We start from the raw sequence: 13,654 nt of genomic DNA, 5'->3' as shown, positions 1-13,654 counted from the left end.
GCTGCTTCTTCTTCTGTTGCAAGGCATGATATCGGTATCGAAACTCTACTCGGATCTGGAGAAAAGGGCCCTGCTTTCGAAAGTGAGGGGAGTCAAGCTATTCGAAGAACGGGAACAGGACTACTTTCGGATCGGAAAGTGAGATGTTCTTGCTTTGCTCTAGCGTGAGTCACAGGAATCCCTGCTCGTCATCAATCATTATCGGGATCTGGGCCTGAAATCACTGGTTTCGAATCGAATCTACTTCTTTGTCACAAGCTTCTACTGTACTGATTTAGGAACTACTTCTACACTTCGCCCTGCGTATGGTTTCGAATTGACTTCTTCTCCGGTTTTATAGGGCTATCGTTTTTAGAAGCTAAGTGAAGGTGCCGGATGGAAACTCACTCTTGACTCGCCATCTCCATATCATAGCTTGTGTTCTGCCGTGAGCAAAAGAGTTCTAGAAATGCATAGAGCAATGAAGTGACTCCGTAACAATAGATTCGTAATGAAGTGTTCCCCAATAGATTCGTATTTCTTCTAGCGCTCGTGATGTGAGATTCGTGATATGAGATTATATACGCTTTACCCGAGGCAGATAGACCCAAAGTCCAGAATGAATGATTGGAGAAAGCAAGGTCAAGTCAAGAAGCTAAGTCTAGTATTGCAAGGGAACAAGTCCGTATTGGCACGATTGCTAGCTGCGGTAGCAGAAGTAGATGTGCGCCTTTTTCTAGAATCGAAAGTGAAACATCGGTGTAAAAGATTGAGTGGGTTTCCATAGAAATAGTCAGGGGCGGAACTACCGCGAATGGTGAAACTATTGCATGCCAACTGGAGTTAGGGGTTCTAGAAGGAACGGCGGATAAAGCTTCCTCTAGTAGGCTTCTAGAGCGTCCGCCGGAAGGGAAAGAGGGTTACGTGCGCGTATTCATAGCTTATGTGCATATCCCTTTCTTTCTATTGGTACTAGTTCGCCGCTTTTGGTTGACAGTGAAGGCTTATTCCCTTGGGTCAAAGAGGGAGCTGCTTTGACTTATGGTCTAGTCTATCTGGTGGATTCCATTCCAAGGCCAAAACCGGCAGACTTACCAAGGCAAACCTACGAAGAAGCACTTCCACTAGTGGCGAGCTTCTCTAGACAGAACTAGGGCTCAGCCTGCCGGGAGTCAAAACCGCTGACTTCGTTTTATTGAATAGCCAACCTCCATAGAAAGATTCGCAGAAACTACCTCGAGGGCTATCAACCACAAGATCAGTAGACGAAGACCCCAACTTCTCTCTTTCTGCTTTTGACTGGCCTAAGCGCCTGCCTGTCTCTTCTCTTGGATATGCTTCTTTCGATGAGACCGCTCTGCTTTGATCGGGATCTTACTCCACTAATGGTTCTGTTTTCGTACCAACTGCCGGGCCTACGCTTTTCGAGTGTAGCCTATCTTATCTGAAGAGCGGCGGAGAAAAGGATACCCGCAGGGCTGGCTCGGGGGAAGAGATTGATACTGGTCTTTCGCTTCGGATCTGTCTAGAGTGTGATGTGGCCCTCTTCTCCAATCGACTACCTCAGTAAGTTAGACTAATACCAGATCTGGTAAATCTGATCCCCGCGGAAGCATGTTTGCTTGATCTCTATTTGACATCTACAAGGCACTAAAGCTTCAACCATAGCCGATCACTAGATTCAGAACTACAGCCGTAAAGGATTGAGCAGCACCATTGTAGGAATAGCTCGCTTTAATTGGCGAAGGTTCGTATACAACTAGCAAATTCTACTTCTACTTAATGTAATGCCCATGCTGGACTATTTGCTTTGCCGAGGATATCGATAGGATTTCTGATCGGATAGGAAAGGTAGCTTGTCTCGCCCGGGCCTGGTCCCCAATGAATCCGAAGATCTTAGCCGAGTTCTATTCTAGGCTCGAGACAGACAACTCTTTCTTATTGCTGGGTAGGGACTAGGGCTGCCAGGGTTTGAGCTATTTCAGGAAGGGCCATGCCTGTTTCAGAAGGCGATAAAGTTTACGCCGATCCATCTTCGAATGAAGAATTTAAACAAACGGGATGAGGAATACGCCTAGCGAATGAAGGACAAAACCAGGAAAGGAACCTACCCAACTCGATACGATTGAAGCACACTTCTTTTTTTTTTTTAAGTTGAGCCAGACTCAATTGCTTCTGTTCCTTCTGGGGCTGGCTTGGCTTCTTGAGTTTCCTAAAAGGCCTTCCTCGGATGCGATAGAGATAGATCGCTTTTCTTTTTAATAATTCTTTCCCCGCAAGCTCAACAGCGGAACCGGACCCTGGCCTCAATGGATCCGAATCTGGCCTGCCCGAAGGAATGGACTGTACGAATTGGTCACTTGGCTGAGACTACCATATTTGGAAACCTGGCCTAGATTAGAAGGATGCGAACAAGGCATAGTTCCGGCACTTTCTCTACTCCAATACCTGCTTCTTCGCCTGCCCAAAACTAATAGCTCTGTTGGAACGAGTGCTGGGATTCATCTTCCTCATCTTCATTCATCTACCTCGCGCCGGAGACCTTCACAAGCTCACTAGTATAGATCAGATCTATCTGGCCAAAGGATAAACTAGTAGCTATATGAAGACCTGCACCCGCCCCTGCTCTGAAATGTTTCCCGAGGAACTGCTTCCAGTATCGATAGAAGCTCGAGTGTTCACATGCATACCACTACTATCCAGCATCAACTGGACCTGCACCTAAAGAGAAAGAGAGGCGCAGAATCACTCAACTAGACTCACTCCCCAGAAAGCAAGGAAGCTCAAAACAACCCGCACAAGAATGCTTCCTACACTTCCAATTCGATGACAGTCTAGTCCTGGGAGAAGGCAAGGCATCTCATCGATTCGCAGCACTTTCAAATGCTGGTCCGCTTGACATATAGCACGAAAAGGAAATCCATAGTGAAGCCATATCTTCCGTGTGCGTTCTAGTATGGGTGACTCTTAGGAAAAGTAACAAGTGAAAGAAGCCCGCTAACCCACTCTTCTTTCCCCCTACCTACCCTTAGAAGGAAAGTAGGGGCCTCGGTTTCCTATGAGAAACCTACACCAGGAAAGATATTTGCCCCACCCCATTTTGATTAGGTACGACTTTATAGTTTATTACTCAACTCCCGAAAAATGGGGCGGAGTGCCTCACAGGCCGCCGGGTCCCTCAAATCCTCCCTTAGTTGCAAAAGGTTTTCAAGAGAATGCTCCTTTCCTTGGCTTCGCAAAATAGTGGAAAAAAGCTTTTCCCGCTTGTTATCCTCGCGATCAGATTCTTTTTGTAAAATCATCAAGGGCATTCTTTGCCTAAAATGTTCACAACACATACTATAAAAACGGTGGTTTTCCTCTATAATTTGAGACTCAATGCCTCGCTTTTTCTCCTTGGTTTCTATTCCTGAAATAAGATCCCCCCACTCTTGGGCTTTTCGTTTTTTTCGGCAATCCTCCAACTTTTGATCCATATCCTCTACATATGGATGTGGATGCCTTTTTAAGGAACCCTCCCCCCGAGTCGGATTTGTCTCAGGAAGTGGGGCCGGTTCCACCGCCACCGGTGGCGTGTTGTCATGGGGATGATCACCCCCTTCTGGCGAAGGGCCAGTGGTTGGGCTCAACCGTTCGCCCTCCGTAGGGCTGAGTGGCGGATCTATAAAATCTGGGGCGGACCGAACCTCCATTTCGAATTCAAAATCTAAAGGAGCCTTTCCTTTGCGCCCCTCTTGGGTGGATCCCTCCCCCGCTTCCATTAGAAGCGGTTTTTGCCCCCCCACCTTTGAAGGCAGTTTATCGGAAGAACCCCAACTTTCTCCTTGGGTCATCCCCAGAGTAGCACTCTGCTCCCATAGGAGCTGGAATAGAAAACTGAGCCACATTACGAGTGCGCCAATGAGAGCCTTCCGGAGCGCCAGAAAGAGTTCCGCGAGATCAAAAAAGCAAAAATACCATTGCAACCAACACGAGGCAGGAAGCAGAAGCATCAAAAAAAATTTACGATTCATGACAATCCAATTTTTGAAGCGAAAAAACTTCTTCTTCCACTTAGGAGAGGCGGCAGAGTAGGTGCGAATACCCAGAAGGGTACTCGCTCCTCGTGCTCCCGCTCTCGGCCCGTTGATTGCTGTTCTTTTTTGCCTCACAGTTTTCGTGATCGAATTACGAAATAGATATACGAGCAGCCGTAAAGGATCATTCGCTGGGATGGTAAAAGTGAATCTTTTATGGGACGGGATCGTGGAATCCACTAAGTATGCAATCGGTATTTGTGATCGATCAGCTTCCAGTATGACCGATGACTTTCTATCTGGATGAAGAATAACCACACAATCAGGTTGTCGGTTCAACCCAAAATAGATTTTATTGTTTCTTGAACGGAATTTCTTAGGATTAGCATAAGAATTGGTAAAAAAAGCCCCGATCTTCCATTGAGAATCATTGATACAGCTCCACATTTTTGCCATTATCGAATATATAAATAAATTCTTCGTCTTTAAAAAGAAGGAACGGCTTTTTTGACAAATGAGATATCCTACAAAATCAAGAGCGTTTCGTAAACAAATCAGTGTCTTGTCTGAATCGAGAATAGCAATTCCATTTCTGAAACAACGGATATATACTTTTAAATGGTGAGCAGCTACCCGACGGCCGAGATGTGCATTCGTACAAAGTAATTTAGTACAGACAGTTGAAAGGATTGTCATTTCTGGTTTTCGTTTCCGGAGATACAGGTGGTAAGTTAGAAATGAAAATAGGTTAGCAGCTGATCTTCTAACCAAAAAGAGTAAACATCAAAGAAAGGTGATGACATAACCAGTAGTTCGAAAGCGCGAAAGTGGGAAGAACAAAGATAGAAAGGTTTCGCAGGTTCAGATTTGGATGCACTGAACACTTTTAAAGATCTTGTTTTAGCGGATCCGCTATTCCCGCTCCACTCTCTCAGAAACCAAGTCAATTTAGACAGACGCCTCATGATGTCCCGTTACCATTAGGGCCATCGATTCCAACAGAGGATAAGCGCGTTAGGCGCTGGACACATGCTCTAGTCTAGTTACTCACTGACCGATACTTTCTTTACTGCCGCTACTCGCTCACCTCCAACTATCTATCCATCCACCGGCATCCAATGGACTTGAAGCCGATCTTAAGCTACGGGCCTGGGTTGGAGCGACTTCTGCATTTCCATTTTACCGTGTTTTTTGTCCTCAAGCAGATTTTCTTAGTGAAATGGGAATCCGGATTTGGACTTCTTCCGTTTCCAGGTTGGCTTTCTTTCTAGCTATAAGTTGAGGGAAAAGCTGCCTGCTCTTGATCGATCTCATTCTCTTCTCTGTCTCTGGATTGCCGAGTTCGAGGAAAGGCGTATTCGTTCGAGTCAAGCTACACAAACGGAATGCTGCTACTGCTATTGGTCGTATCGGTATCGAATTCTCTGCAGTGGAGGAAATAGCCGAAGAAGAAGAACTCGCAGATGGGATGCGAAGTGAGGTGAATCTAGTGGCACAGGTTGACTTGTATGATATGAATCAGTAGTCAGGATTGGTACGAAACCAGGATCATACGCAGTAGATCATTTCTGTTGGGATCCGTCGTGTCGTGGTGAAGTAAGTGTGCCAGCTCGTGAAATGAACAGTCTCGAGTGTGTATCAGTTTCCCGGTTGCAGGCTGGATCGGAGAAAAAAACAAGATTCACTGAATTATGATACGCAAATAGTCTTTAGTGCAGGAATGCAGGTAGTACTTTTTTTCCAGCTAAGTGAGCAGCACTTGTTCTTCTCTTCGGACTCCGAGGCGGACTTCCGTACTTGATTTTTCTAAAGCTAGGCCATCTTCTGCTGCTTCATTTAGGAAACCCTACCTAAACCCTTCAAGCGGCGGAATATGGGATAGGTAAGCTATGATTCAAGAAACCTGCCAGTCCTGAAGCAAGGTAACTCATCTAGATCCAGATCTGGTTCATCACTGGCTATATTCTAACCGGCATGGCATCCTTTGTGGATCGAAACGGAAACTGATCACTGGTTCTATTCGAAATCATATACCCCTGCTGAGCCTGCCGCCTTACCCAAGACCAAGAAAGAGATCCGGAACATGAGAATAACCGGCACTTTCCCGGAGCATGCCTGCCTGCAAATCGAATCCTATCCTATGAAACAAGCTTCTACTATTCAAATCAAATCAAACACAGAAACCTCAGCCGGAGATGGCGAGTCAAGTATTGCACGCCGGTTGGAAGTCAAGCTATCTGGAATGCGGAGACCCCACCCGTAGCTGGTTCTAGATCCGGATAATCAATCACAAGATCATGCGGAGAATTTAACAGAACAGCTGGCATGCGCACTCAACTACTTACAAATGCCCGTGTTTTTCGTCATCACTAGGATGGCAAACCAACCAGAAAATGGATTTGAACCAGTGCAGCTCGCCATGGGACAAAAGTACGCAACCCAATGGCACCCTCGAAACGAGTACGAAGATAAGAAAACTTGCTCTCGCCAAGTGGCAAAAGAAGGCCAGTTACCATTCCATTACCAGATCTATGCCCAGCCCTGGCCCTGAAACCAGACGACAAGAGCTTGACTCCGTTCTTCGTGTACCCTTCCTTCTGTTCTTCGTGTAGCTGCACTCCACTCACAGTTGGTTGACAATTCGGATTTTATCACTCGATCCAGTGAATTGAGACTTATCCGACATGGGGAAATGAGAGGTCGAAAGCGAGAAAGTCGATGATAACCCGATTCCCTTCGAAACTCTAATGCTGTTACTGGAACTTCTAGTACTAGAAGTGAGCGTTAAACCTTTCCTGGCGAGTCAATACAGCTCAGCTAAAATAGCAAGGAACATGGCGGGCACCAATACCATGCAAATTAGACACCAGAAGTAGTGGAGAAGGAACCATGCGGAAGTGGGAATAGGCCCACCCGAGAGAGATATGAACAATGCCATTCCAGCGCCGAACTGACCTGGCAAGACAAGGCTCAAGTGCAAACTTCCGCTTCCGTTTCTTTCATAGAGATGGAAAAGTGGACTGGCACTATTTCCTGGCCTGGCAGCGGGTGGATTCTAGAAATATCTAGATAAGCATTCGAAAATGGCCCTTCTTTACTTTACTTTAAACAAGCCTCCGTAGAAATCTTTCCATTCTCCCTAGTCTAGGACCCGGGATGAGGACTCGTATTCCTATTTCTTTCTTTGGATTTGATCGAGGGCTCAAGTGGCAGCGCAGATGTTGTTGACATTGGAGAGACCTCGTATGCAATTTATTCTCTGCTCTGCGAGATTTTGGTAGCATTTTTGGGTACTGTACTTACATCAATAAAGTGCGCTCACTTCTTTGCACTTTGACTGACAGGTACACCATGGTTTTGGCTGACAATGTGGATGGCGGAGACGATCTTGATCTTATTGTTACTACTATGAACGGCAACGTCTTTAGCTTTTCCACTCCCTCACCACACCATCCACTCAAGGTAGGCAATGCGTTTTTGTAGTCATGTCTTCATTTTGTTTCACAGTATTTAAACTTAAGTCGGATAGATCTTTTGGTGAACCCATTGCAACTTCTGCTTAAAGCTGGCTTGATACTTCAGACTTACATATCTCCTTTGATCTTTTTATTCTTTTGATGTTTAAACATAGAGGTGAGCATGAAAACGAGATAACCATATCATTCCAATTTGATGGTAGGAATGGAGATCATCAAACCAAGGAAGGAATAATGCTGCATATCGGTACAACCGTGAAGGTTTTTATGTTAAGCATGATTCCAGGACCTTCCGTGACGAAGAGGGCAAGCATTTCTGGGTAGAGTTTGAGATTGTTGACAAGTACAGGCTTCCCTATGGGAATCAAGCTCCTTATAATGTGACGGTATATTCTGTCATCCTAAATTTTAGCCTGATGGAAAATATTTTTACTAACTTCCAACTACCTTTGTTTTACTGTTGGATTTCAGGTAACTTTACTTGTCCCTGGGAATTACCAGGGAGATAGGCGCATTGTGGTCAGTGAGATCTATCATCAACCAGGAAAGCAACGGATGAAGCTTCCCACTATTCGTGTTAGAACGACAGGAACTGTGCTCGTGGAGATGGTTGAAAAAAATGGGTTTTATTTATCCGAAAAGTTTTCACTTACAAGAGCCCACCGCTTTAGAAGTGCTTTCCTCTCTCTTTCTTTCGTACAAGTAGATCGTTTCTGTTGGGATGAGATCTGTAGTCTAAGAATCGGTTCATAGGAAAGCACGCCTTGCAGTTGGCATCGGTAGAAGATTTCCGTCTTGTCCCTCGGAGTGGAGCTAGACTCACTTCCTTTGTTCGTAACATTATACGTTACTCACTGAGGAAGAAGGGAGTAAAGTATCTACACTCGTATCGGATCTGGAGATCTGCCCCGGGATGGAAAGGTATCGATCGACCAAGAACTTGTCGAATTTCTTTGACCTCGGAGCCCGTACAAGCTCTTCTTCCACAACCATATGTGACCTCCCCGAGTTTCGAACCCCTCGCCCTCTAAATGTGGATCTCCTCCTCCTCGTTGTTGCCGTGGAGAAAGACCGTATTCACGTCTAGTTGAAATAGATGCAAGTCCTCGGCCGCTACTATACTATACTATACTATACTATGGTAATATAAATTAGTCTCTCTATCCTTTACCAAAGCATGGTGCGTCTCTCCCCATCCCCAAGTGTTCCTATAGAAAATCCCTCCCGCCCCCATGGGGGGGATTTCCTATGGGAGTGGGGATCTATCTCTTTAGCTCACCTCACACTGAATTCCAGGGAAAGATTGGACATCCTCGGATTACTAAGATGAATGAACTCTACTCTCGTATCGTCTCTACTCGGATCTATCTGGAGAATGGCATGGCCTGTACAGTTGCGAAAAAGCCCACATCTGTCCCGAAGGGTCATTATTGACCAGGAATTCCGAATAAAGAGATTATTATTCCCATGGCGACACTAATTAGTTTAGTCCAATGAAAGAATGCTATTATCCAGGTGACGACACCGCTCTATTGGCGATACGTTCTTCTTTCGAACCAAACCAGTGAACTACAACCTATGAACTTACCATTCTGTGGAAATGAAATGAAATACAGCTAACACTTTCTTCTGATCTTCGGGCAGTCCAATCTCATCAAGAGTAGACAATCATATCAACTCCGATATTACACACTTAAAATGCTTCTCCCAAGCCCAAGTCAACCCCAACAATTCCAAGAAAGCGTATCTCCTATCCGGGACAAGCCTTGCTTTGGGAATATAGAGGAGTTCACACCCAGTCCAGACTTCACTGTATCTTTCGTTTTAGGCCAGTCCAATGATACGATACGAGTGCCTAAGGCATTCCACGGTTCCTACTGGAAGTCAAGTACCCCTCGCTAATCCAATGAGGAACTACCGGTTATATTCGTCTTTCTATTCGTCAATATGCTCGTAACATTAGTCGTTACTCGCTCGTTAGTAGTTACTCATGAATTATACGTGACTCGTTCATTATACGTTCCTCATTCATTAGTCGTGACTCATTTGTTCCGAATATCAAGAAAGCATTCATGGCCTAAGGAGCATATTCTTTTGACAACGGTTTCCCTCACCTCCTCTGAACATACACTCTTATCACGGGCTTCAACAGACGGGATATGCTCGAAATCATACTTGCTTGCACGGATACAGACTTGCACTTGATGGACTAAACTAATAGGTGAGTTCTCTTCTAATCTAAAGGAAGAGTAACGAATTGGGTATTCTCAAGTATGGAAACTGCTAGGCTAGGCAATTCTAAAGTACCTGTCAACGGGCACATACCTCTTGACGGCTTGGGGATTCAAACTTAAGTTCCCCATGGTTTTAACTGAATGGCGATTCGTAAGTCCCCTATTCTCAACTATGGAATATGAGATGTTTGCATATCACGTTTAAAAAACTATGAATTTTACTCAGTAAACTCCCCAGGCACTTTGCTAGCAGATGTTTCAGTACAGCAAGGAACCTGAGAAGAGACCCGAGGAACCCTGTAGGTAGATAGTTTTCAAGTGCTCTAGTCCTGAACAAAACAACAAGATGCGCGGTCCCCGATTGGGAATATTGATATCATTGCCTGCAGGTGGGATCTGTTGCAGTATTCAATGAATAAGTATCAATCTCTTCTCTGCGGTTCTGGGGAAGCGGTTGTATGTCTGGGTCCTGGGCCAAGTAGATTGATCGTTTGTTTGATATTCCCGCTGGAATATTTTCCAAGAAGGAATCCGGGGATGTCCATGATTCGAGTGATATTGGCGCTCCACTTTCATATGGGATCTCTTTCGTATTGGATGTGGATGGGTCTAGAGAATGGCATGGCCTGTACTTGTTGTGAGGAAGCCCACCTGTTGCGAAGAATAGGATCCATCCCGTTGCCAAAGAAGAGGTTGCTTGTCAAAGAAGAGGCTGGTATCGGCTTTCCCTAGTGCTCCCTGGCAATATTTCCACAAGATGCCCGTATACCAGATTTGAAAGAATTTCATGAATGAGATCATTTCTGTTGCGAGGAATGCCATTGGGCAGTCAACTCTTGACTCGTATCTTGAGAATGGACGCTGGCCTAAACCCCTCTTTGGAGTAGGCCTACCTTTCTAATCTAACAAGTGAATACTAAATACTTACTAAACTAAACTAAACAAAGTAGTAGATTTCTTCCGTCACAGCTCTGCAGCTGTCCCTCACCAATGTCAAAGATAGGCCACGGATTACATTCAAGGGATATCTTGCTAGGAGAAGTCTGTACAGCTTGTTAGCCAGATCGAGATGTGGTTCTGTTGGGAATCCAATCTCCTGTCCGAGGAATAGAATCTCTTGCGAGGAATGGCTAGCTCGATCCATCTTGTGGAATACCCCAAGTATCATATCATAGTCATAGCATTGGAGCTCGTATCGTATCGGAACACTTGTATCTCGTATCAACGGAGTCAAGCATCTAATCTTCTACTCTAGAGATTGGGCCTGTACGAAGATCTTTCTTTTTGCGGGCTAAAGATCACTCTTGTCCCTCCAGTGAAGTGGTAGTTTTCTTGCTTTGCTTATAGAACAGAACTGAGTCTCTTATGTTCGTAACATACATTAAGTGTTACTCACTCCATATGGCATCTACAAGTGGTGCTTACGAGAGAGGCCTGCCTAGACCGAGATAGGAATCATCAGTGGATACGAGCGAGAAGAAGAAATCTATCTGTCCAGCTTTGGCAGTAGGGAATCATACCAATTCGTCTTTATACTCATTCGTTATACGTGATTCGTTCAACACAGTCTAGTCGAATCTGTCTTGTCCCTCGCAACTTGACAGTGGAAACAGAAGCATGAGTGAATCCGTACTGTACTATACTATACTATACTATTCGAACACATCTCTTCACCCAGTGCCATGCCACAGTGAGTGGAGCTAAGGATGAATGCATGGGATCCGTGTTCTAAGTGTTGTCTTAAGTGTTCTAAGTTCAGTTGTATCTTTTTCTTGTAAGTTTCCGAATATTCTAAAAATATTGGAATGCCTCTGTCTTGTCCTTTGAGAAGTGAGTGGAGGGTAGGATCCCGCCTTCTTATATTCGTCACGTTACAACTCTTATCCTTCGATTTCGCAACGAAGGAACTCTGGCTTGGTATGGTAGGAGGATGGATATGCTTTGTAGCAGAATCAGATGCTGGCTTTATATTCTCTTTTCTATTCTTTTCAAGCGAGAAACGACTAATTCATGAGGAACTCCCGGTTATATTCTATTCATTATACTTGCCTTGGTTGTTCCGAATCTAGGGACGAGCAGGGATTAGTATAGTATAGAAGTGACTCATGAATTACAACTCTTATCCTTGATTATTATATTATAGTGTGGAAGACGAAGATCTTAAAGAAGAAAAGATGGAGTGCCATGCCACTAAAAGAAACCTAGGTGGGGAAACCGGTTATATTCGTAACAACTCATTGGCTTTTTCAGAGAGAAGTAGCCGCTCCGTCGTCTATTCTATATAGTGCTGCAAGCTGAGAACAAAGTAGCTCTCGCCTAGCAAACTAGATTCGTAACATTGCCTACGAACTCATATCTGCTCCGCATGAAGAAAAATCATATCTAAGGATAGAATTCATCAAGCCATAAAATCATAAATCATAGAGAAATGTTCTTCTATCTGCGCCAATGTTGATAAGTGCAGTTCCTCAAAATAAAAAACAAGAAAATGGGAGTTCCTCCTATCTGTTCCGCTCAATCAGTGACAGTGGATAGATTCAGAAAAATATCTCGAATTCACTTACATAGAATAGAAACATACTCGTCACATTCGATAGAATTCATCGAAAACATACTCGTCATATGCTCGTCACGGAACTATTTTAGTGACTCGCTCATTACTTAAAAATATGTCATTCCTTCTATTTTGGGTTTCTTGATTGATAGAAGTTCCGGCACATCTCCCGAAAAGATTGGGGGCCCAAAGTGCACCACAGTAGCGCCATCCAAAGGAGGGCCGTGGAGCCGGTAACCTGGCCAGTTACGAGATGTGATACAGGATCACCTCTGTCATTTCTAGATTCCAATGAGTAACTCCTAACGAGCGAGTAACGACTAATGTTACGAGCATATTGAGGAATCTATTAATCGTTTCATTCATTTAGAATATAAATTGCAAAAACTTGTATTTAGCTCATCCAGAAAAATATTCATAGAACATGTGAAGCAAGGAGACAATCATTTCTTTGGCTAGCAGCAACGATCAAATTAGATTCGTCTTTATGCTTTACACGGAAGTGAGTTGCATCTAAGTTAAGTGACTCGCTCGAGTTTATCATTGATTAAGGGAACAAGCAATCCTCGCTAATCGACTAATACCTAGCGAACCAACCACCTACTCTACTTTTGTATCGGGTGCCCAATATTTGAAAGGCCACTCTACCTCTATGATCAATCAATCCTTCCGAGTACGGGTTGTTGTTGCTTTGCTTATGAAATAACATAATGCCCGCCATCAGGAGGAATCGCTGGCTCGATATCACTCTGAAAGGTGGAATCTCATAGTGAGTTGAGTCAAGTTGTGCCAACCAATAGCCCTGAACAGTGCCAGTAGCTCCTATCTCGTTCCAGTAAGTCCTATCTCTAGTGATGCTTTCCCCCCCCGGGCAGAAAGAAGACAGTCAAATCAAGGAAAAAGTACTTTAAAGTATTCGATTCTATTAGCACGCTCCTTCATACCCAACTTGGCCTGCTAAGTAAGATATCATGATTGGAGGGATTTCCAGACATTAGTCATGCTTACAACCAATTCCGTATCCCCTTGGTGCCAGCACGGGTTCCTTCATTGTAGGAAAGAGAGATGTAGGGAGATCGCCGTTCCAGGTCCTCCTATCAAACAAAGAAAGGGAACTACCTCCAACTATGGTTACTACTGTAAAGGAGCCGGTTCTAGAAATTGAGAACATAAGTGATCCTTTTATCGGGATGCGCTAGACGAGAAATAGCACTAGTAAAGTGAAGCAAGTAGTTGAAAGCGTTGGCGCGAAGCGTTGTTCGAAGATGCATTTTCTATAATTATAATGGAGCAAAAAGCTAGAAAGGGATCATCCGAGAGCCATATGTGAATGTATGGTGCGCTGGGCCAGCGAAGCCATAGAAACTCTCTCTCAAAGCAGTAAGCGAGCTTCGC

The sequence above is a fragment of the Zea mays genome, unplaced genomic scaffold (assembly GCF_902167145.1).
Source record: "Zea mays cultivar B73 unplaced genomic scaffold, Zm-B73-REFERENCE-NAM-5.0 scaffold_61, whole genome shotgun sequence".
Lineage (NCBI taxonomy): Eukaryota > Viridiplantae > Streptophyta > Magnoliopsida > Poales > Poaceae > Zea > Zea mays.
Note: the sequence above shows the minus strand (reverse complement) of the source record.